Source organism: Crocodylus siamensis, chromosome 3, assembly GCF_052110815.1.
Source record: "Crocodylus siamensis isolate JL-2025a chromosome 3, ASM5211081v1, whole genome shotgun sequence".
NCBI lineage: Eukaryota > Metazoa > Chordata > Crocodylia > Crocodylidae > Crocodylus > Crocodylus siamensis.
In genome coordinates this window covers 166401830-166423667 of record NC_143397.1, presented here as the reverse complement: position 1 = coordinate 166423667, position 21838 = coordinate 166401830, and positions in this window count along the sequence as shown.

Here is a 21838-nt window from a genome sequence, read left to right as displayed (position 1 = left end):
CTCTTACCCACAGTGATAAGAACTCAGGTCTATGGCATTTCTAGGGAAATGAAGGAAAGAATTCAGAGAGGAAGTTCTACTTAGTGTAGCTAAGAGTGGCCATTACTGTTTTGTTACTGGGTTAATGAACCTTTTCTTCATGACATTTTAATTGGTTTCTCCTTAACACATTTGGACCTGCACATTCATCAAAGGATCAAATGGGAAATGAAAGAAACAATGAATTAATTTCCCTTCATTCAACTCAAAGGCCATTATTTATAGCAGGCAATTTTGTCCTTGTCCTTCCAGGCACGTTTCTGGTGAGGTAGGCCCATATGTGGTATGTTGTCATGCTGTGATACTCTCATTACACAGGACACTCCCGAGGTACACTTGTTTTTCATTTTGTGCCACTAACGTTTTAAAAGTGAGTACAAGGCAATTTTTTCTTTTTTTAATTAGAGTGTGTTTTAATTAGGATTCCTGAACAGCCACTCTAATTAAAATGGTTCACTGTCATGTATTATTAAGCCCCCACACATTTAAAAATGGCCATGGGACATTTAATCTGAACACTATTTGATGAGCCGATTCTGAAGCGTGCTAATTAGAACCCAGAGATGTATTCTAATTAGAATGCGAATGAGCACGTGTATAGGCACCCTAAGATTTTAGTAGTACAGTCTATGAAAAATGGTTTGCTACTTGCTCCCATTCATCTGTATTTGCCTGTTAAATGAAGAAAGTTAAATACAGACAGTCTGAATTCAAAGTAATGATGATTGGGTTGTGTGACAATTCCACAACACTAAGGTACAGAGTTACAGAAGGAGTTCTTTACATGGCTTTTCTCAAGCAAGGCATTTTCAGGTCCTTATAAATACAGATGGAACAACTTAAACATTGAAGATTAAAGAGCACCTCTGGGCTCTCATACATTTAGGATCAACCAATTTTTCAGTGTTTTGGTTTCCCGTATTTTGTCTTTTATAGCAGGGGCTGTCAACCGGGGGTACTTGAGAAGGCCTTGGGGGTACATGCAGGCAGGTGGGGACAGAGCGCCACCACACACCATCCTGTGCTGCTGCACTTCCATCGCCTGCCTGGCCAGACACTGGGGGGTGGGGGGGGGGAAGCTGCCACCACTCTGTGTTTGGCTGCACATCACCCCCCCCACCCCCCGCACTCCATGTCTGGCTGCTGGGGGTACATTGATCCAAAAAGGTTGAAACCCCCTGTTTTATAGTGCTACGCCCTATACAGGAAACTGCAGTTACCTTTCTAATACAGGAAAATGTTGAATATCTGAATAATTCATGTCATCATTATTTTCCAAATAATGAAGCATCACAGTACAAAGTAGTGAAAACTGTACTTTAATTATTGCACTATACAGCAAACACTACAAAACCCCAAGACATGAATCTATGGTACCACACAACATGTGAAAATCTCAGAGCACTGACAAACAAAACCCATCTGATGGCATATGGTTTTGTCAATACAAAACCTTGTATTCAATTGACATTATATATTTTTAAATACTCCAGTTTTGTTAGGCTCATTCCAAGCTTTGAATTTTTTTGAAATAAGAAACAAAAATTGTATTGTCAAATGCACAGTAAACACTTTTGACCAGATAACTCACTGACTTGTACTTCTTACAACTGTGCTGGCTTTAATGAGTCTTCTCACAGTGCAAGCACATTCAGAATGTTTCCCAATATATAAAACACATATAGAGTCAGATTAAAAATTGTTGTAAATAATCCAATTTTGGCTTTGTTAAAAATTACTGAAGAGACAGGTGTGATTGGGTATGGCAAAGGGACAAGAAGATGTGGTCAGGCATTCAAGGTGCATATGGTTAGTATAGTAGGATCAAGCACTGGAGGTGGCCGTGATGTCCCCTGGTGGCCACATGGCTCCCGCTCTGCTCTGGTTTCCTCCCTTTTTTTGCCTTCTTTCCTGCCACACCTTGTTGATATTATTTGATCAGGAGAAAGGGAGGCTGCTATGAGCCTTTGGCTATTATCAATCCTTCCTGACCCCATTGATCTTTGTTCTACCATCAATGCTAGGTGGACCCTCATGACCCATGCCCCTGGGACACTAATCACCGTAAGGGCTAATTTTGTGGCCTTCTTATGCCCCTATAGCCATGCCCATGCCCATGCCTCACAGATGTTATTCTATATGCCATTCTATCCCTTGTAGATGGCTTAGTCCTCTTATCTTTAGAGGCCTGCCATCTCAGGTGGCATTATGCAGGGCTGCTCTAGCCTCAGGCAGAGCTCATTTGCTCTGCCTGAGCACTGGGCTGGCCCTATTCCCTCAGCTGTCACTGACTTGAGTGACAGCCTCTGATCCCAGCCCCATGCTCAGCCTCTCTGTGGGGGAGGTGAGTGAATGGGGGTTTCCCATAGCCTGGCCAGGGGAGCTATGGGGGAAGGAGACCAGGGTCTCTCCCAGAAGCCACTGACAAAGTGGCCCCTCTCCCCAGACCTGTCCACCTACCAACTCACAACTGTCAGCAGTGGCTGGGGGGGAAGGGGAAGGAAGGGAGCCTCCAGCTGCAAGAGCCCTCCCACAGCTTGCTGGCTTGGCAGTCGCAGGGGAGGAATGAGTCACATCTGTGTGGCATGGGGGCACCCCCCAACAAGTTGCAGTTCCCAGTGCAGCAAAAAGCTAGAGCAGTCCCACACTGCATGCTTCTGGTTGCGGCTGCCTGGGGGTAGGGAGGTGAACAGAGCTCCCCCCGCCAGCCACAAGGGCTTCCCCCCACAGCTTTCTGGATTTGTGCGCAGAGGAGGGAGGTCAGGCCAGAGCCGTGTAACCTGGCAGCTCCAGCCAAAAGATGCAGAGCAGGGTTGCTCTGGCTGTTCACTGCACTGGGAACTGCAGCTGAGGGAGGAAGGAACCCCTGCTTCTGTGAGGACCCCCCCCACAGCTTACTGGCTCAGGGTTCAGAGGGGTGGCCTGGGTCTGTGTGGCATGGGGCTCTCTCCCCCCCACCCTTGGGCCTCAGTACCCCAGTACTGGCTGTCATTCTCAAGATTTTGGGTGGGGGAGGGTGGGTGGGGGATGGAGCCCCCCTGCTGTGGGGATATGGTCTTCCCTCCAAAAACTCCAGATAGCAAGATACTGGGGGCTCTCACAGCAGGAAGGCTCTGTTTCACTGCCCCCCCTCCCCCAGCTGCTGCTGACAGTTTCCAGCTGGCAGGGAGGCATGGCTAGTAAGGGGCACTCTGGCAGGCAGACTCCAGGTCCCCCCCAACAGCACATCTGTTCCATTGGAACATGCTGTAGCTCAGGGGTTTTCAACCTTTTTGGATCAGTGTAACCCCAGTGGCCAGACACAGAGCGGGTATGTGTGTGGGGGGCACAGCCAAACAAAAAGCAGCAACACCTGCCGTGTGCAAGCTTCCCCCATCCCCCGCACCTGGCTGGGCAGGCAGCACCTGTGTAGCTGCATGGGATGGTCCCTGCCTGCCCACATGTATCCCCTAGGGCCTTTTCAAGTACCCCCAGGGGTACATGTACCCCCAGTTGACAGCCCCTGCTCTAACTTACAGCATTTTAAGTAAAGTACATAGAGTGCTTCCTCCAGGGGCTTTTTGAATGTCTGTACTTAGCCAATATGACAGGCTAGCTGGTAGTAACTTAGCCCATGGGTTTTGAAAGGGTAAAAGATGATTGGGGGACTTGGGATTCCCATTCCTCACCAGTCAGGCCCCAGGGACTCACCCTCCATTGGCCCCTGGGGTCACCTGTGTCACAGAAAATTTTTAAGTGTATGCTGCCAACACAGAAGAGCTGAAACTGACATGCGCATTTAACTCTGTGAGTGGAAAGTTCCAAGGCTCACCCAGCTCTTGCCCCCTGGGTGACCTGCAGGCCTGTCAATCATTGCTGACCTACTTTCCCCACAGACGCATGCTCAGACTGTGTCAGCTTCTGACTGAGAGCATGCTCAGTCAGAACCTGACATGAGGTAATCTGACTAGAAATTTCTCTGCGGAGAACATTCTGATTGGCCACTAAATTCAGATAAAAGTTCAGTGAGCCCCTCCCTCGGGGGGAGATCGCGCTAGCTGGAGACAGAGGCTGGTATTCCAGGGACTGTCTCACAGTCAGGCTTTGGGTCTATTGATCTCTTCCCTCGCTCAGCGTTTCATGTCGCTCGTTGTTAGTGCATTGCGACTTTGATTTCCTGGTTTCCGACCTACCATCGTTCTGGCCTTCGACCACGATTTCGGATCACCCTTTTGGACTCTGTTGACAACCCAGTTTCTACTTACCTGGCTTGGACTGACCTCGGCTTCCATCATTGATTACGACTCGGATCATCCTCACTAACCTGACGTCTCCGCTGCATCACCTCCCGGTTTTGACCATTCGTTCGTTGTCCATCACTGTGGACTGGCGTCACAACGAGTTACAGCTTCGTTGTTGTTCGTCCATTTGTGTTTCCCGTTAATGAGCTGTTGACCAGCCCTGAGAATAGCAGTGGGCAGCCGCACCTATCCCTGGGCTTGCACCAGGGGTAGAAAGCAAGGGCTCGCTGTGAACCTCGTGGGCCAACAGACCCCTTCGTTGTTTCGTTATTTAATTGTTTTACTGTAACTGAAGAAAGCACCGATACCTACGCCTAAGAAGAATAAGTCAAATAAATCCTCTCTGTTTAAAACCCGCTACGTATCCGTGTCTCAGAGCTCCACGCCAAAAATCCCACATGTTCTGTGTCCAATTTGCCACCACTCGACCAACCAACCGTGACCGAGACTGTGAGCTTGGCTTACCAGCTGCGGATCCTCGACAACCTGGAGGGGGATAAAAGGGCCAGCGCAGCTGACTTGAGACCAGTGAGGGACCACAAGGAAGGAGTCTCAAAGAGCTGGCAAAGAGCTGAGCCAGTGGGGCAGGAGCAGTTGCTCCAGAAGAGCCTGAAGGAGTGGGACCTGCAGGCAGCAGTTGGACCCTCAGCAGCGTGGCATGCGGCCGGCAGGAGAGGCTTCCCGCTGGGCTCCAGGATCCCCTATGAGAGGCTGCGGCCAGCGGGAGAGGTTCCCCAGCTCCAGCAAGGATCTAAGCAGCGACTTTAGCGGTTCCCAGCTTTGCTTCCAGCTCCTCCAGTAAGAGGCCAGGCAGATTGATGTGAGGCCAGGGCTCCTGGAAGGTCAAGACCCCTAGCAGCTTACATAGTCTCAGCACTGGTGGCTATGTGGTTGAGTTTCTGCCTACCATGTGGGAGATCTGAGTTGGAGTGAGTGAAATAGCAGACAGATTTTCTTGTTGCAGTGGAGAGGAGTCATTGTGTTTTGCTCCTTTCTCCCCACTCCAGGTACCTAGGCCCTGTATTTCCTTGTTATTTGACATTTTGTATTTTGTGCCTTTTATATTTCATCAATCGGTATTGTTTGTTTTGCTGTTTGTGTTTTATGTTTTGGTTAACCCTGTCTTTTGTCAACTGGATGAGTATGTCTGTGATTGTAAGTGTCTAACCTTTGTTGAATCCTGCCTCCTCGGGGCATTGTAGTGTCCCCTGTACCCACTGGTTTATACTGGTTATGGTCCCAGTACTGTTCTCTCATTAAAAGGTACATGGTTAAGTCCCCATTGGTGGTCATGGCTGTGCTCTATAAGGGGAGGAGAGTCCCTACACCTCCCACAGTGCTTGTGCACCTGCTTTGATCCCTTCAGTTGGAGAGGGGGTACCTCTTGGAGTACCGCCCAGGTTACACTTATGTGCCTAAGTAGAAAACCTGGTTGACTTTCACTCCAACCTGAAACCGTAGTACTCTTTAATTTAAGAGAGGTTGAATTTCAGCCCCTGTACAGAAGGCTAGCACCTAAACCTGCTTAAGACCTTGCTGCAGGACTCAAATAGGACTTAACCAGTGCATAGGTCTTGTGTTAAGGGTCAGTTTCACATCCACAGGTAACAATCTGTCTACAGGGATTTCTTTAATCTGTTTAAAGTAAGAAGTAATACAGTTGCCTACTAAGAATATTATTACACCTTGTAAACACACTAGGAGAGAATTATGAGTGTTTTCACTGTTTAGGCAGAATTTGGCTTATAAAATATCATCTAATGCAAACTCGACTTGTATAAAAGGTATTGTTGCAGAGTGTCTTGCCATAATGAAGGTGTTCATATATTCCCCTTTCTCAGGAGCTTCTTATTTTATTCAAATAATTTTTCTTTACACTAAAATGTAATAAACACAGGTTTAAACCAAGAAATATTTTTTTTTCTAAGTTGAGAAAATATTCTGTGAGTTATAGTCAAAGGGATGGGCATTAAAAAGACATTTTTTTCAGTCCAGTCTCCTTTAAATATATTGTTCTGAGTTGGGGTTTTCCTTGCATCTTTTTAAAAATCAGCTGGCTTTTACCCCTTGTTCTCCTGTTCAATATTATAAGGGTTCCAGCAAAGGAGATGCTAAGATCCTAGATGGATGTAACATTTGAAGCCTTTGAAGTGCTTCAAAGGGTGAACAGACAGACATACACACCCTTTTAAGCTCCAGAAAAGGCAGAAACATTCCAAAAATAACCCTGTAGGAAACAACTATTATTTAGAAGCACTTCAAAATGAAGCGTTTTCTGTTAACCCATTCTGTGAAGTACAGTGGGGCAGACTTGGTCCTCCAGCATCCCAGTATTCCCCATTCCTTCATTCCCACAGAGAGTGGGGAGAGCGGGGCAGACTGTCAATGAGTGCTCTCCTGTGCACTTGTCTCCACTCTCCTCTACTTCCTCTGGTAGAACCAGGAGACTGGAGGCCCTGCACCCTGCTCTGCCTGTCCTCATTTGGAGAAAAGGGTGCTCCAAGGGCATGGAGGTGGAGGGCACAGGAGGGTGCTCATGGACAGCTGGCCCCATTGTTCACTGATAGTCTGCTTGTTCTCATCCCTACCTTGTTGAAGTGGGAGGGTGCCAAAGGATGCAGCAGCCCTTCATCAAGCCCTGCGGCTGGAGAGCATGCAACTGCATGTAGCTATGGTGATTTTGAAGCAGCGCAGGTGGGTTTTATGTCTGAAGTGCTCTATTTTTGTAGTGCCGCGTACTGTTGTGCTTCAATTGTGTTACATCTGTCTCTATCCCAACTGTAAGAAGTAAAGCTTTTTTTTTTTGGTTATAGCTCGGTTGGGAAGATGTTAGACAAACTTTTGCATAAATTACCCCTCTTCCAACACAAGCTTTCAGGCACAAAGTACCCTTCTGACCTGGAGAAGGGCATTTTGTTCTGCAAACTTGTTTCACATCTCTTCTAAGCAGGAGCATATCCAGAGGGTGCAGCATCATGGTCACATCCCCTTTTGGCTGTGCCATATGTGAGCATTTGGTGCGGACTCTGACTGGAGCCTCTGCTCTCATGGGGCTCCCAAACACGCGGGTGATCACTGTGGCTGCCGTTCATCCCTTCCTTTCTCCTGCTGCTGAATTCATTAGGGATGGGGCAGGAGGGGAAGGGAGAACAGCAGCAGTGCTCATGGACTCCAGAGCCACACAAAAGCAAAATCCTTGCTTTTCACATACTTCTTAGACCATTGCAACATCCCAGCTGTACCCAAACTGTCTGATTTATACAGGGGAAGAATGCACTGATTACACACAGTGTGCTGGCAAAAGTAAAGAAACTGGCAAATACAGAGAAAAATGGTTTTCTAACTTCTTTTAGCTACATATTCAAAAGAATAATTTCTACAGTAGGTGAAAAAATCCAGACAGAAACATGATTTCAGAGTTGGCTGTGTGAGGGTGTCAGGGGCTGAGACTGCATGAATCAGCTGAAGTTCTCAGAGCTCTTGTATCTGAGGCCTTTGAAACTGTTAAAGCAAGGAGTGGAAAGGCCCTTGGTATTTATTTTGCAGTGCCTGATACAATTTGGACCTTAATGTCAGATATCCTGTGCTCCTTCTCCCCTAGAAAGCTTTTTTGGGCACAGGCACTTTCCCAAACGCCACCATTATATTATCTTTGGCTCTCTCTGCAGCCACTCTTCTGCCACCAGAGGCTCTGCCTGAAAAAACACATCCCACTGGCTGGAGAAACAGCTATTCATGCCCTCTGTTGCATACCCCATCATCTGATAGAGCAACACTCAGTATTGATATGAAACTTCAAACCTAGGAAGGGGATTAAACACCATCTCTCATGCCCATCTTTAAGCCACGCAGATTCCCCAACTGTGTTATGTCACTGAAACGTTGATTCCCTTAATTTTTCTTCTGTACGGGCACACAGCATGTATTAAATGTTAAAAGCCTTTTTCAGTGTTTTCAATTGTAGATAGTTTGCTGGTTATGGATGTGCTGAGGTGAATATGCAGTAGAAGTTAGAATGCAGGATCTTTGTGGTTCCTCAACGTGGAATTTGTCACAGGAAGTCTGACTTTTATATATACATAATACATATGCAGTACTGATTTATTTAGCAACTTCCCAGTTGTACTGCTGTAACATATTCATTTTCTTTTTGTCTTTCCGGGACATCCAAATTAAGAAAATACTGACACACCACAGGAGATATACTCTCCAATATGCAGGTGAAACATGTAATATAAGATATTTTGAAGGAATTTATACATAAATGTGAGGGGCGAACTCAGGTCTCAAGTTATTTCCCCCCTGAAGTTATTTTTCCCCATAAATTCAGAACTCCCCCTAAAGCTGAGGGATGATTTTTAACCAATAGCTGTGATCCAAGTGCTTCTTTCCAGATGTGTCCTGTCCCTGTAATGAATTGAACCACAATTCTAGATCCAAGCAGCTCTAACCATTGCAAATACTCTAATCTCAATCCAAAGCCAAACTCAGAGTTTTAGGTTCAATTGTACCAAAGATGGCCACCCTGCTATTCTCTAACTAACTGTGCATGTATCTGCAATATTTTTCAATTGCACTGATCACATAAATAAATGATTACCCACTTGCCGCGTACACTATGTCAGTGGCATAGCAAATTAATCTTGTCTTGCTCCTTAGTTGCATTTTGCAGTGCTGATCTGAATAAGAACTGTCACATCTTCCTTCAGTAATATATTCTGTGACCTCTTTTCTCACTTACTGAAGTTGTTCATGGATAAGAGAACAAAGAAAAGGCTTGGGGTCATTAATAATTTTTACCTAGTCAATGATTCAGAAGAAAAAAACATGAAATAGTAATCTGTGCTAATAACTACAATCATGAAAGTGCCTTGTGATAAGAATCTGTAAATTAATATATTGCTTGCTAATATTGCTTGCTAGTTCAATGCAGGTTTATGTTTTTTGACAAAATAAAACCCCCAAAGAGAAGGAAGTCTATTTAGAATGAAATCAAACTTGAATCACCAGCACAATACATTTGCCCTTTAGAGATGTGATTTAAGTTGAGTTCAAATAAAATTATTCTGGAAGCTGGTGATCCTTAGAGTTGCTTACTGCAGGTGGTAAAATGGGGGTTATATTTGATTTCAGCATAGGTTCTATCATACTGAGATAATTTTGTTTGAAAAATATTAGTTTATGATCTGTATGTAGAAGGTAGGGCAGGGTGGCACCTTAGGTGCATCCAGATGAGCACATATATGTAGTAATTAGCAGCGCAGCAGGATTTTTTTGACACCGGGAGATCCCTGTCAGCCATTTCTGAAGCTGTCTGTAGCCGTGTGCTTGTGTTTGGTCATGGCTATAAACTGCTTTCTGTGGTCAGATTGGGCAAAAATTGCCACTTCTGTCTGCACCCACAGTTTCTTTCTTGTGGCTGAAGATTTAAGAAAAGATATCTGAAGTAAAGAGGCAAGGCTACAAGTAAAGAGGCAGAGGGAGGTCTTTGCTCTTCATTTGTTTCTGTATAGCAACGTGGAAAAATGTATTTCTATAACTGAGAGTCAAGGAAAAAAATTTTTTTTCTGTCATAAGCCAACCCTCAGACTTGTGGTAATTAGAACCGTGGAGATCTTGCTTCATGAAGAACAGAAGAACTTAATATGAAAGCAAATAAATTATATCTCCTGCACATTATTTACTGGTCTTCTTGATCCACATCTTGCATGTTTCACTCTAATGTTTCTGTGCTCTTGTCCAGAGTAATGCTGGACATTTACAATAAATAAAATAATAATAGCCAAAGTAATGAATTTTAAATGGAAAGTATAATAACAAACATGTAACTTAGAAGGTCTCTTTTCTCTGAGTTGCAGTGCAAACATAACTTAGGTTTATGTTACATGAACAGCATGTTATTTTTTGTTTCGTACCATACCAGCACTTTGCTAATCTATGTTCAGGTGGAGCCCTCTTGTGTGTGCTAGAGTTCACTACAACTTTTCTAATTTTCTAATTAAAGCAGAAGATGTTTCAACTCATACTTTAGATTCATATATTTTAATTCCAGAAGGGCCTGTTATAATTATCTGCTCTCTGTTTTTAAAAACACAAGCCATAGAATTTCATGTGATAATTCCTGCAATAACCCTGTAATTTCTGGTTGACCTAGAGACTACATTTTTCAAAGTTACCCAGTCTTGATTTAAACTAAGCTGCTAGTCACAGAGGATCCAGCACACTTCTAATTTTGTTATTCCAGTAATCAGTTACCCTCACTGTAAGAAACATTTGCTTAATTTTCAGTAAGAAATTTTCTAACAAGATTTTTTTGTATATTTGTTGGTCTGTCTGCTATCAGTCTTCTACCCTTATCAGGTACTTATCAGGCATATCTATGCTGCATCCTCAGTTTGTCACAGCAGGGATACTCTTAAACATGATTTGATCACTGCTTCCATTTGTATGCATCAAAAACAGAAATGATCTAGTTAAGCTGCACTGGGGCCATCCAAGACTGATTTTTGTGCTATGCTTGCGGTAAGTTGCTAGGAAGGCCCATGGCACAGCTTCATTGCCACATTTTCAGGTTTAGAATATGTGAGCAGAAACAGATGGGTGGGCCACATTTCGAACATCCATGCCAGGATTCATAGGGGATGTGGTGCAGACATACCTAGATGCTGTATTTAGGTCACATAAAAGAGATCTAGAGCAACTGGAACTACCTTTGGGTTACAAGAAGGTCAGTTTGCAAATAACTGGGCACTTTGCATTGTAGCCTTCAGATCCTGGATCAATATATTACATTAGTAAAATAATAAGTTATTTGAATTATCATTCTAAAAGAGTGGGAATCACCTCTGCAGGGGGACTCTTCACAAGGCTTGCCTGCCATTTAAGTCCTACTTGTAGAACATAGTGGGACTGCTGCAGCCTGTCATTTCCTGTAAAACAGTAAATTCTGGGGGGATATTTGGGGAGTCTACTGTTGTTTTCTATGTGTGGGTTATCTATTGTTGTAAGCCACTCTGAGCCTTTTGGATAAGGCAGGATATACATCTGAAATAAAATAAACTAGGATGGTACCCTATTTTCTGTCTGTACTACTTCTCTCTGGATGTTTTTAGGTAGCTGTGATACACTAATCTGCACACAACGAAAAAAATTAAAAAACTCGTAAAGGTAGGGTTTTTCAAAAGCATGTAAGTGACTTAGAAACAAAAGTTCATTGAAAATCATGCTTCTAAATTTAGGTACAGTGGTTACACATCATTCAGATTAAGTGATCAGAAGTCAAACCAAGCCTGTAACCATACAGAAGTTTAGAGAGTATGAACTAGCCTAAACACGGTAGAACTGAGTTTAAGATCATCCCGGACCAATGTGCACTCAAACTTACTTAGATTTGGCTGGTCTGGTGCATAGAACTTCTGCACCAGCACCCCTATCAATTCATGTTAGTTTGCTGTCTGCTGGTATCCCAGGTGACTGTCCGCACCCCCCCACAATACCTCCACTTGCAGGAAGGCACTCTAGCCTCGGTGGCTGTTCTGGCTGAGCACCTGGCTGGTCCCAACCCCAAGCTATCACAGAGCAGAATGAGGAAAGCCTCTGTCCCCAGCACTGCCACCTGCCTGCAGGCAGCTGCCAGCTGCCAGCTGCAGCCAGGCAGCTGGGGAAGGGGGGAAACAGAGGCTTCTCCTGCTTCGCTGTTTGCTCCACTCTGAAGTCTCTGACAACTTGGGTAGCCTTTTGGGAGGTGCGCAGGATTGCACCCAACCTGCTGGCTTCAGCCAGCGCAGGCAGCCTGCATGCACCTTCCCCACCCACCTCAAAGGCAAATGTGTGTTTTGTTTTCTCCCAAACTAACATATGCTCCTTAGGGAAACCCACGTAAGTTAGCCTGATTCCACTTCAGGCTTTTAAATGTCTATATTTAGCCTAAGTCATTTAGGTGCAAACCCCTAATCTACAGCATCCAGACTGTGTAGGCATATAAGGAAATGTGGTTTTTTTTAGAATTATGGGAGTATTTAGCTACACATCTCCCCATTGACTTGGTTTGAAGCCATATAGCCGTATTTCTTCATGCTTTGAAAATATGGGGTTATTGTTACAATTAGATAAGACATTGCTAGGATCCCATGACAAATGGAGTAGTAACAAATAGAGATAAATCAGTATTGGAGTGGTTTGCCAACCCCAGTGGTTAGTAAATGGAGCACTGACAGAATAGACAGTGTAACTCCGAGGTGATACATTGGGGGTATTAACCACTAAAGCACATTGATGTCACTCAGAAATCCGGATCTCGTAAGGAAAACAAATTCACTAACCAAAGCAATCATAAAATAGAACCACAATTAAATTATAGTGTGGAAATACACACATTATCTGTAGTTGGAACACAAAGAAAACCTGCTTTTCTGCAAAACAGACACAGATATTTTCAATAATGGAACCTAAAAGCCATTCTTCCTTGAGGTCCTAAACCCAAGTCAAGGTATACAGCTGTGAGAAGTGCATGCATAGGTGTATGTTAAGGAAGCATTTTCCAGCCCAGGGCTGGGGTCCCTGGGGCAGGGGGATGCCAGGTTAATCCTGGGGAGTATCAAGCACAGGAGAAGGTAGTGGAAGTGAGGAAAGTGGTATGAACTCAGACACTGCTTGTTTCCTTCCCCCAACTGTAATTACTTTCCTGGAGCTGCTGATAGATCAGTTGGTGATTCTTAAAATTCTTTCCTTCCTATTCTTGCTCCAGCCAGGGAAGGGGAAGGGTCAAATGTTTACATCATGAATATAAGTTTTTTGTTCTCTTCCTGTGTCTCTCAACCCCTTCGTAAGGACAAATGTAGTTCATCCCAGTGATACAATCGGGGAAATCCCACCCCTTCACTCCAAACAACATGAACAAGAATGAGGGAAGGTAAAGGAGGGACCACGGCTCAAGCATGAGAGCAAAAACAAAAATAGGAAGGGTGGGGAGAGAGGAGGGGGAGAAAAATGACTTGAAAGGGACAGAAAGCAGAGAGGAAAATGCACAGAAAAAAGTGCAGTGGCAGTTAATACTTAGCCATGGTGTGGGGATGATAGGTATGGGAAGCATCCATCAGTTTATAAGATCCCACCAGAAAAGAATGGTTGGCAAACACCGTCTTATATTATCCTTCCTTTTCTGCATAACAATTTATTTCTCCCATCAGTAATTAATGGGAGGAATGCTCCTCTGGGCATGGAGAGGAATTAGACAGTATGACATAGGGGTACTTGTCTATTGTGGAGTGGTGTTCGGAAGGAGAAGGTATTGATATTTTCAACTAAAAAGAACAAATTTAAGGGAATTAGAAGTCAGTTTATTCCTGTACTACACAAGATTAAGTCAATGAGATTTATTGACTTAAAACCAGCCTACTGGGGCCTAACACCAGCTAAACAATATTCCTTTTGATTTCGAACATGGAGAATATGATGTTTTAAAGGGGAACTTTATTAATTAATTAATCCGGTTTAGTGTTTTGCTAGGGCTTTCAGATAAGAAAATGAGGTTAAATGACATAACAGTATGTTTAACACAGTGCCTTGTTTATGATGGCTGTAATATTTTTTGGCAGGCTTAAATTACATGTTGCAATGTGGATATTTCTAGTCTAACTGCTTATCTGGGATTGGCACAAAAGCATCTGATTGGGCCTGCCAGATTACTCTCACAGAGCATTTAACATTTCCATTATTGAAAAAACCACCAGCGGGTTTTCTTCTACATGCACACTGGTAATCACTCATGTGTTCTATATATCAAACTATAATACCCAGCTTGTTATTTCATCAGGATAAGCCAGACAGAAAGGAAAGGAGGATTATTTAAAAATCTGTCACTATAGTCAATTTTATGTGACACGTAAAATACAAAATTTTAGCTGGGCCACAGGCAAAGAATGTGGCTAAGAAGGTACTACAGCAAAAAACCAAAAACAAAACCAGCCCTGCTGCGTGTTTGTTAAAGCCTTATCTCTAGCTCAAAAGGTATTTCTAGATTGTCACTATTTATTTATTTTGTATAATTCAAGTAGGTTATACTGCTTTATTTGTTGGTCAGCACCCCAATGAACTGCTTATGTTTATGGTAGTCAGAGCAGATAAATTCCTCAGGGCCCAAGCTTTTAAATTCCTGCATATTGTTAATACATCCTTGTGCCTTGCCTAACAGCAGGTGTCTTTGTTAACAAAAATTGATCCCTAAGAAATACACTAAAAAGAGTTTTTATTTCAAACAACCCAAACTGTAAGCCCTTGGAGTCCACACGTATGGAATATTCCTAATGACAACTGGTGTAGGCTCAGTACGTTTCTGGGAGCAAGCAGGCATCCCTGAGCACTTAATTTTTCCTCTAAAATATTTCTGTGTCTTGGAAGTCTCTATCAAGCCTAGAAACTAGTTGTGTCTGTGGCTTCTGTAAAAAAAATGGCTAGCCCCATTTGTTAGCTGTTTGATCGGATGCCCATTTGTTCTGCTCTTTCTCTACAAAACTTTTAGGTGGCAGCAGCAGCATCCTGTGCCACCCTGGATGACAGGGCAAAAGCACTACTCTCCATTAGTAGGATAGTTCTAAAAGGCATGTGTCACTTTCTGCTGCCCTCAGTGCTCTCTCAATGGAGGGAGATAAACAACCTTAGTCTGAGCAACCACTATTTAGCATTACTTATTTCAATAGTGTCTTAGCGCACTGCTGAGGCTGGGCCCCATTGTACCAGTGACTGTACAAACACAACATAAAAGATAGTTTCACTTCAGAAGAGCGTACAGTTTGGACAGGATTAAGGAGGTGTTATGAACACAGTTTTGGTGAAAGGGAGATAAGGCACAGAGAAATAACTTTGATGAAGGTCTTTATCAAGGTCACATGAAAATTCTTTGTCCAAGTTGGGACTTGAACCCATATCTCCTAAGCCCTTGTGCACGGCAGCAAGATTGTCCATGGGAATTTTTCTGTTGACAGTGTCTCCCATGGTTGTAGGAAAGTGACCCAGAAAGCCCAATGCAGCCTTGTTTGTCCACATTTTTCAAATTGTCCTTGATGAAAGCCCCTTTAATAGAGTTTGACACTGGAATGAGAAAGATGGGCCCATACATTGGAATGCCCAGTATAAATACCAATCCCTGCTCCTCACCAAGCTGTAGGAAAGTTGATATGCCCAAGTGAATCCAAACATGGCTCAGATCCAAGTCTAGTTAACATGTAAACACTTTTACAGCTGCCCTTCTTTCATACAGAGAGACAAGGGTTTTTTTTTTTTGCAGTTTTGATAAAAGATGAAACATTTAAATAGCTGGATTTAATCAGTATATTCCAGAGAAGTGTCCTGCCCAGTGGAGACTCCAGATGTTTCAGGAGTCTAGAATGCCTTCATTCACTTTGGTAATACTTGCTATACAGACATACTCTACTGTAGATGATGTAAAATGTATTAGCTCAAACTACTGGAATAATATGATCAAATCCTCTTCTATCTTTTTTTTCAGCAGTACACATGCAAGTGTACATTAGCAAGTTTTAATACTGATAAAAGGCTGCAGGATCTGCTTCCTTTGCTTCTGATGTTTGGACTCAGAGCAAGAAGACCAAGTCTTACTGAGCCTAGCCAGCACCCTACCTAGACTTTTGGTGGCCCCTGGCAAACTTTTAATATCGGGACCCCCCTTTGCCAGAGATAAAGATAAAAATAATAATAAAAATCACCATTTTTGGGTCCCCTTTTTCTGTCTGGGGCCCAGGTGGCTGCCCAGTTCACCCACGCCTGTGTCCGGCCCTGAGCCTAGCTGCCTAGTTCAGTTACTCAGTTGAATTTAAGAATCGTTGTTTTGCGCTGGAAGGCCACAACAGCATATGTAGTGGGACTACTTTTCCAAAAGGTCACATGAAAATTCTATGTCAAGGTGGGAAATTTTTCCTAAAAAAAATGGAAGTATGAGACCACTGCTTTGCTGTTTCTGATTGCATTTTAATATTAAAAGCTTTCAATGACTGCTGCATGCACAATTTGGTCTGATGTACACATATATTGTATGTGTAGTTATGCTGTTTTATGTAAACAACAGCTAAGAGAAAGCATAGTGGTTACTTTCACTGAGTCACTGGTAATTGTAAGCATTTTTTAGTCCACTGTAGTTTCTAAACTGCACATTACACAAAGAGAAAAAAGCCTGTTTCAGTTACCTAATTAATATATGATGTCATAGGATGGAAATTATGTTATGGTAAAATGTATGCTTAAAAACAAATAAGCTCTGAAAGTGAATTATGCTAAGGGACTAAAGGTTCTATCTCAAGGAAATGCAGCAGAGACTAATTGGTACAGCTGAGTCATTTGAGCAGTTGATAAGTGAAATAAGCACAAACCAAGATGTTTTCATTGTTGTAACAAATATGCATGCTTTGAGAATGCACCTAACTGTGGAATGCAATGAAAAAGACACACATATAGACTGAAATATAAAATATTGTATTTTTTCCCCCTAAAACGTAGAGTTAGAAGAGAATTAATGCAGGCTTCTGTCAAGGGCTTCTCAATTCAGAAGCATACAGCTAAAATGACAGAGTAGCTGCTGGGGGTTGTCTGACTAAATTATGTTGCCGAATGTCAGATGGACTAGTGCTGGCAAAATTTAAGCTAAAAATAGGGAATCTGTTATCATTCCTCTCTGAAAATCTTGCATGAGAAATACAAGACTGTGCAGCTGATGAGATACATAATTGAAAGTGTGGAAACTCCTTGATTTTAATGGACTGGGCTTTTGGAGAGGAAACGTCAGGCTTCTGTTTCCTCAATCCCCCTTTCATGGATACCAAGCAGGCAATGGCATCTGGAAGAACCATTCATTGTGCAGTTTGGCAACCTTGTAGAATAGTGGAAACAGACAATTGGGCTTCCTAAACTGGCAAAATTGTGTTGCTTTTTCCTGCATCTGTTCCAGAAGCCATTTCAGGCACTACTCATTTCAAGCGTATGCTGACAGTTTGAAGGCAAGGTCTGTGTCAACTTCTAAATTCCATTTTGGGTGTAGTTCATACTTCATTTTCCATGTAATGTGTAGTATAGCTTTGAGAATTCATTGTTTTGGCAGGAAACTGAGAATTTGTGGAAAAAATGTATCTAGGATGATATGAGAGAGCAACTAGGGCCATTCACTTTGAATAGCTGAATACCTTAGTGGAACCAGGAGTTTCCCATCAGCAAGGCCATTGACAGACTCAAGGCCACTTTGCTCTAGAACCCAAGGTTGGGAAAGAAGGGTTAAGAAAGAGAGGTACTTGGAAATTTCCTAGTGGAAATACTGGGACAGAAAATATGTCAGAGATCCTTTAAAAAATGGTATGTGCTCTGGACCAGTGTTTTTCAAATTTTTTTGGCCATGTATCCCTTTACCTGCAAAACATTGCTCCTCATACCCCCTAGGCCTGATACATTTCTGCATATTCATTTTTTAGGAAGGAATGCCAACACCAACATCAAATGAGGCACCACCATTACTCACTGCATGTTGACCAATCAGAAGCTCTACTGCCATTATTAAAACTTAGGTAACTACCCCTGTAGGTATGTCTCCCCCAGTTTGAAAACCATTCCTGTAGGCCAACCAAGGGACTACATTGTCAGAAGCAGAAGACCCAGCTGCAGTAAGTGGAGGGAGAAGACACTGACCAAATCTGAGAAATTGCAAAGAGAAATGAGACTAGAGTGATTATGTCAAGGAATTTGTTGTTTTGCATAGTGCTTATTTTTAAAGTAAAGTGGGTATGTTTGAGATGTTCCTTTGCTGTGTTTCTGTTCTATTGACACATGATCCATGATTTTCCTATCCATGAAGATAGGAAAATCAGAGCTCCCAAAGCCAAGCAGACTGGTGAAAATGTGTCTCAGCACCCGGAGGGGAAGCTCTGGCAGGTTAAGGCACTGGCTTCAATGGTTAGGTGGCTATTCTGAATGGTCCTACTGCCCAAGAATGGTGTGAGACACAAGGTCTACACCTGTAGGTGCAGTCTTTCATCTAAGAAACCCAGAACTAGCAACGGTGACCGTCACTACCCAGATCCAGTTGGATAAAGGAGTATGTAGAATTTAGCAGCTGCTTCCAATGAGAACGGTCACATTTGGTAAGTGGGACTGAACCAACTTGTGACATGCCCATCTGGGAAAAAGAGAGAGTCAGCAAGTTCCTACATAATAGCTTCCTACAGTTAATTACGTAAAGCCATCTGCTTCTATATTAATTTAAACAGAATGTATAAGACTATATTTGCAAAATCTTCTCATTTGCAATTCTGTTACAGTAAGTATGCAAGTTTCTTCATACAATACCTGTATATTTTTAAACAAATGATCATTCACAGCACTGCATCAGATGCTGTGATATGATTCTTCCCAGATGTAAAATCTACCAAAGAGCTTTTTGGTCTATGAACTAAAAGTTACCCAGGAATATCCTATTTCATACAATACTGTTCTTGGAAATCCTTACCCATTCCAGTAAAGTGTAACCAGACAGTGCACATATGTAATTTCATTTGGAATTGAATAGCTTTTTATAACCAAAGAACAGAGTAGGGCAGGAAAATATAAATTAAAAAAATTGCTTTGGGTGCTTCAGAAGTGTTCACTTAGGTTATTCTATGCCTATAATACAGCAGTTCTGTTATTTCTCTGGTTTCTATTAATTCACTTTTTCACCAAACACTAGCATTAGTTGAAAGGCTAAGTAATGAGGATAGGAAGTCTAAAAACCAAACTTGTCAGCAAGGACATGAAGAGAATTCTTGGGACATCATCTGCTACAGGATTCTTATCACCAAGTACCCGTTACACTCCCACCAGCTACCCAATACACAGAATCATGTTTGCAGTCTCCAGATTGGGGTACAGACTCAGGGCTTTTGCTGGCCAGCAGTTGGGGTCCAGGAGAGATATTTTTCCTTTTTTCACTACTAATGGATGGGGGGGGTGGTTGGGACTGTCTTTCTCTGAAACACTGGGATGACAGCCACAGCTAAAGGAGGGGCTGGGGCATGCTGTGGCTGGTACTCAGCAAAATAAGAAGTCCCTGGCTAAAGGATCTTGATACTCCACCAAATTTTGGGATCAGGAAGGAATATTTCCTTAGGTCACATTGGCATGGACTGTGCAGTTTTTGCTTTGTCCTTTCCCTACAATCTTTTGAGCATATATTAACCAACTGCTCCCTTGTAATTGCAATGGCAGAGCATTGGCAGTGCCCTTGTCTCCTCCTATACTTAAGGATTGTTTTAGGGCAGGGGTCAGCAACCTATGGCCTGTAGGCCATATCCAGCCTGTGGAGTCTTTTGATCTGGCCCGCAGACATGGGGCTTCAGCCAGAGTTGCTTTCCCTATGTCAGCATGGGGAAAAGCAGTGGCAGCAGGCATGGGGGAAAGTGATGGCTGTGGGCACAGGTAAAATTGATGTCAGCAGGTCTTTTCCCTGTGCAGAAAAAATGCCTGACACTGCTTTTCTCTGGTGGATACTTCCCCCACACCAGTAGCAGGGAAAAGCAGCATCAGCATCTGGGCCCACCCCCAGCCTGCCTCTGACACAAATTGGGACAATCTGGCCCCCAGCTTTTAAAAACCCGTTTTTAACGCAGTGGAGCCCACCTTTCTGGCAGGTTGGGGGCACAAATCCACCCCACACTCTTCCTGAGTGCCACTCTTATCCCCTTCCTGTGCCCAATCTGCTGCTCTGTGTTTTGCTTCCTGCCCTGTGCTCCTTCCCTGATCTCCTGCTCTGCCTTTTGCTTCCTGTCCCATCTGCTGCTGTGCTGTGTCCTCCCTGATCTGCCATGTGCTATGTACAGACAGCTTGCCTGTGCCACTCATGTGGCAGGTTGACTACCTGTTTTAGGGTGTGGTTGATGTTTCAGTGAAAAGTGCTTTTTAGTTGTGTGAGAGGGTCTAAAGTGGTGATTTTGGGGGATTCCTTGACTAAATGGTTGTCAGGTGACTGGATTTGATGGCTCAAAGATCTCTTCCAGTCTTATCCTGCCATGTTAGCAGTTCATGCTTTGTCATAACTCACAGGTACATGTGAAATGCATGAACAGTACGTGCTCCCAGCGGCCAGGGGCATGACTGTGCTGGTGGCGGCAGGAGGGCAGCGGCGGTGGTGGGAGCACAGTAGCGGTAAGCTGGGAGCTCCCGCAGATGCTGCCAGCACTGTCGGCAGTGGGGGGGAGGTGGTGAGCACCAACCAGGGGTTGGCGACCACCCACAGGTGCTGCCAGCAGTGTTGGTGGCGGCCAGTGGCAATCGTGGTGAGATGGACCATTAGCTGAATACTTTTTTTAGCACACTCTTTAGGACTCAAGGGGATCAGCCATGCTCTCTCAAAAAGAAACCTCCTTCTATTCTTCTTTTGTGCTCTGGGATAGGTGATGTGATTTAACTCTGAGTAAAATCACAGAGTAAAATCATAGCTACAGTCACAAGAGTCAATGCATATTCAGTCCAATAATAAATCTGGGTATTAAGTAATTCCTGTTACGTGGTGGCATATTTCTTGTTTTGCTACTGACTGCTGAGGTAACCTTGGTACAAAAAAATAAAACACAGGGGTGCATCCGTGTGTAAGAGAAATGTGGCTGTTCACTATCAAACAATTTGTTTGGGAGTATTTTGGTCTTGGTCATACAAAAGCCTCATCGAAATTAAAAAAAAATAAAGAGTGGGAAGTCCCATAGGATCATAGGTAAATGGGGCTGGAGGGGAACTTACACTGTCCAGTCCCCCTGCTGCAGACAGAGTGAGTCCTGACTAAACCATTCCAGCCAAGCGTTTGTCCAGCCTATTACTGAAAACTTCCAGGGATGGAGATTCCACAGCATCACTAGGCAGCTTCATCTGCCCTGTCCCAACGTACCACCACCCTCCTTGTCAGGAAGTTCCTCTTAATCACCAACCAAAATTTCCTGTGCTGCTGCTTGAAGCAGTTGCTCCTAGCCCTGTTCCCTATGCCAGAAGTTCCCAACTCCCTGGACCGTGGACCAGTACCAGACTGTGAAGGGTTGGCTGCTGGACTGGGAGTCTGGAAATGCCCGGCATACTGCGGAGCAGCAGCCAACCCTGAGTATAAAAAAAGGTTGGCTGCTGTTCCGCAGTATATTGATCGCTGGTGATGCATAGGGGGTGCCCATGGGTGCATGTGCACCCCCTGAGTTTGGTGGTGAACCCCCTGTGAAAAGGTACCAAGTTTGCAGGCACCTGCAGGCAGTCACCACTCTCCACCCTGTCGACACTGCCACTGCCAGCAAACTGGTGCTCAGCGCTCGCCGCCCCTCCCCACCACTGCTGGCAGAACTGTGGCCACCTGTAGGAGCTCCCCGCTTGCCGCCTCCATTTTCCCACTGCCAGTAGCACTGCCACGGCCTGCAGGAACTTGCCGTGCCCCTAGCCTCCAGGGGCACATGGCGTTCATGATGATGATCACTTTCGGACTGGAGTTTGCAGGTCTGCGGTCATTTCTGGTC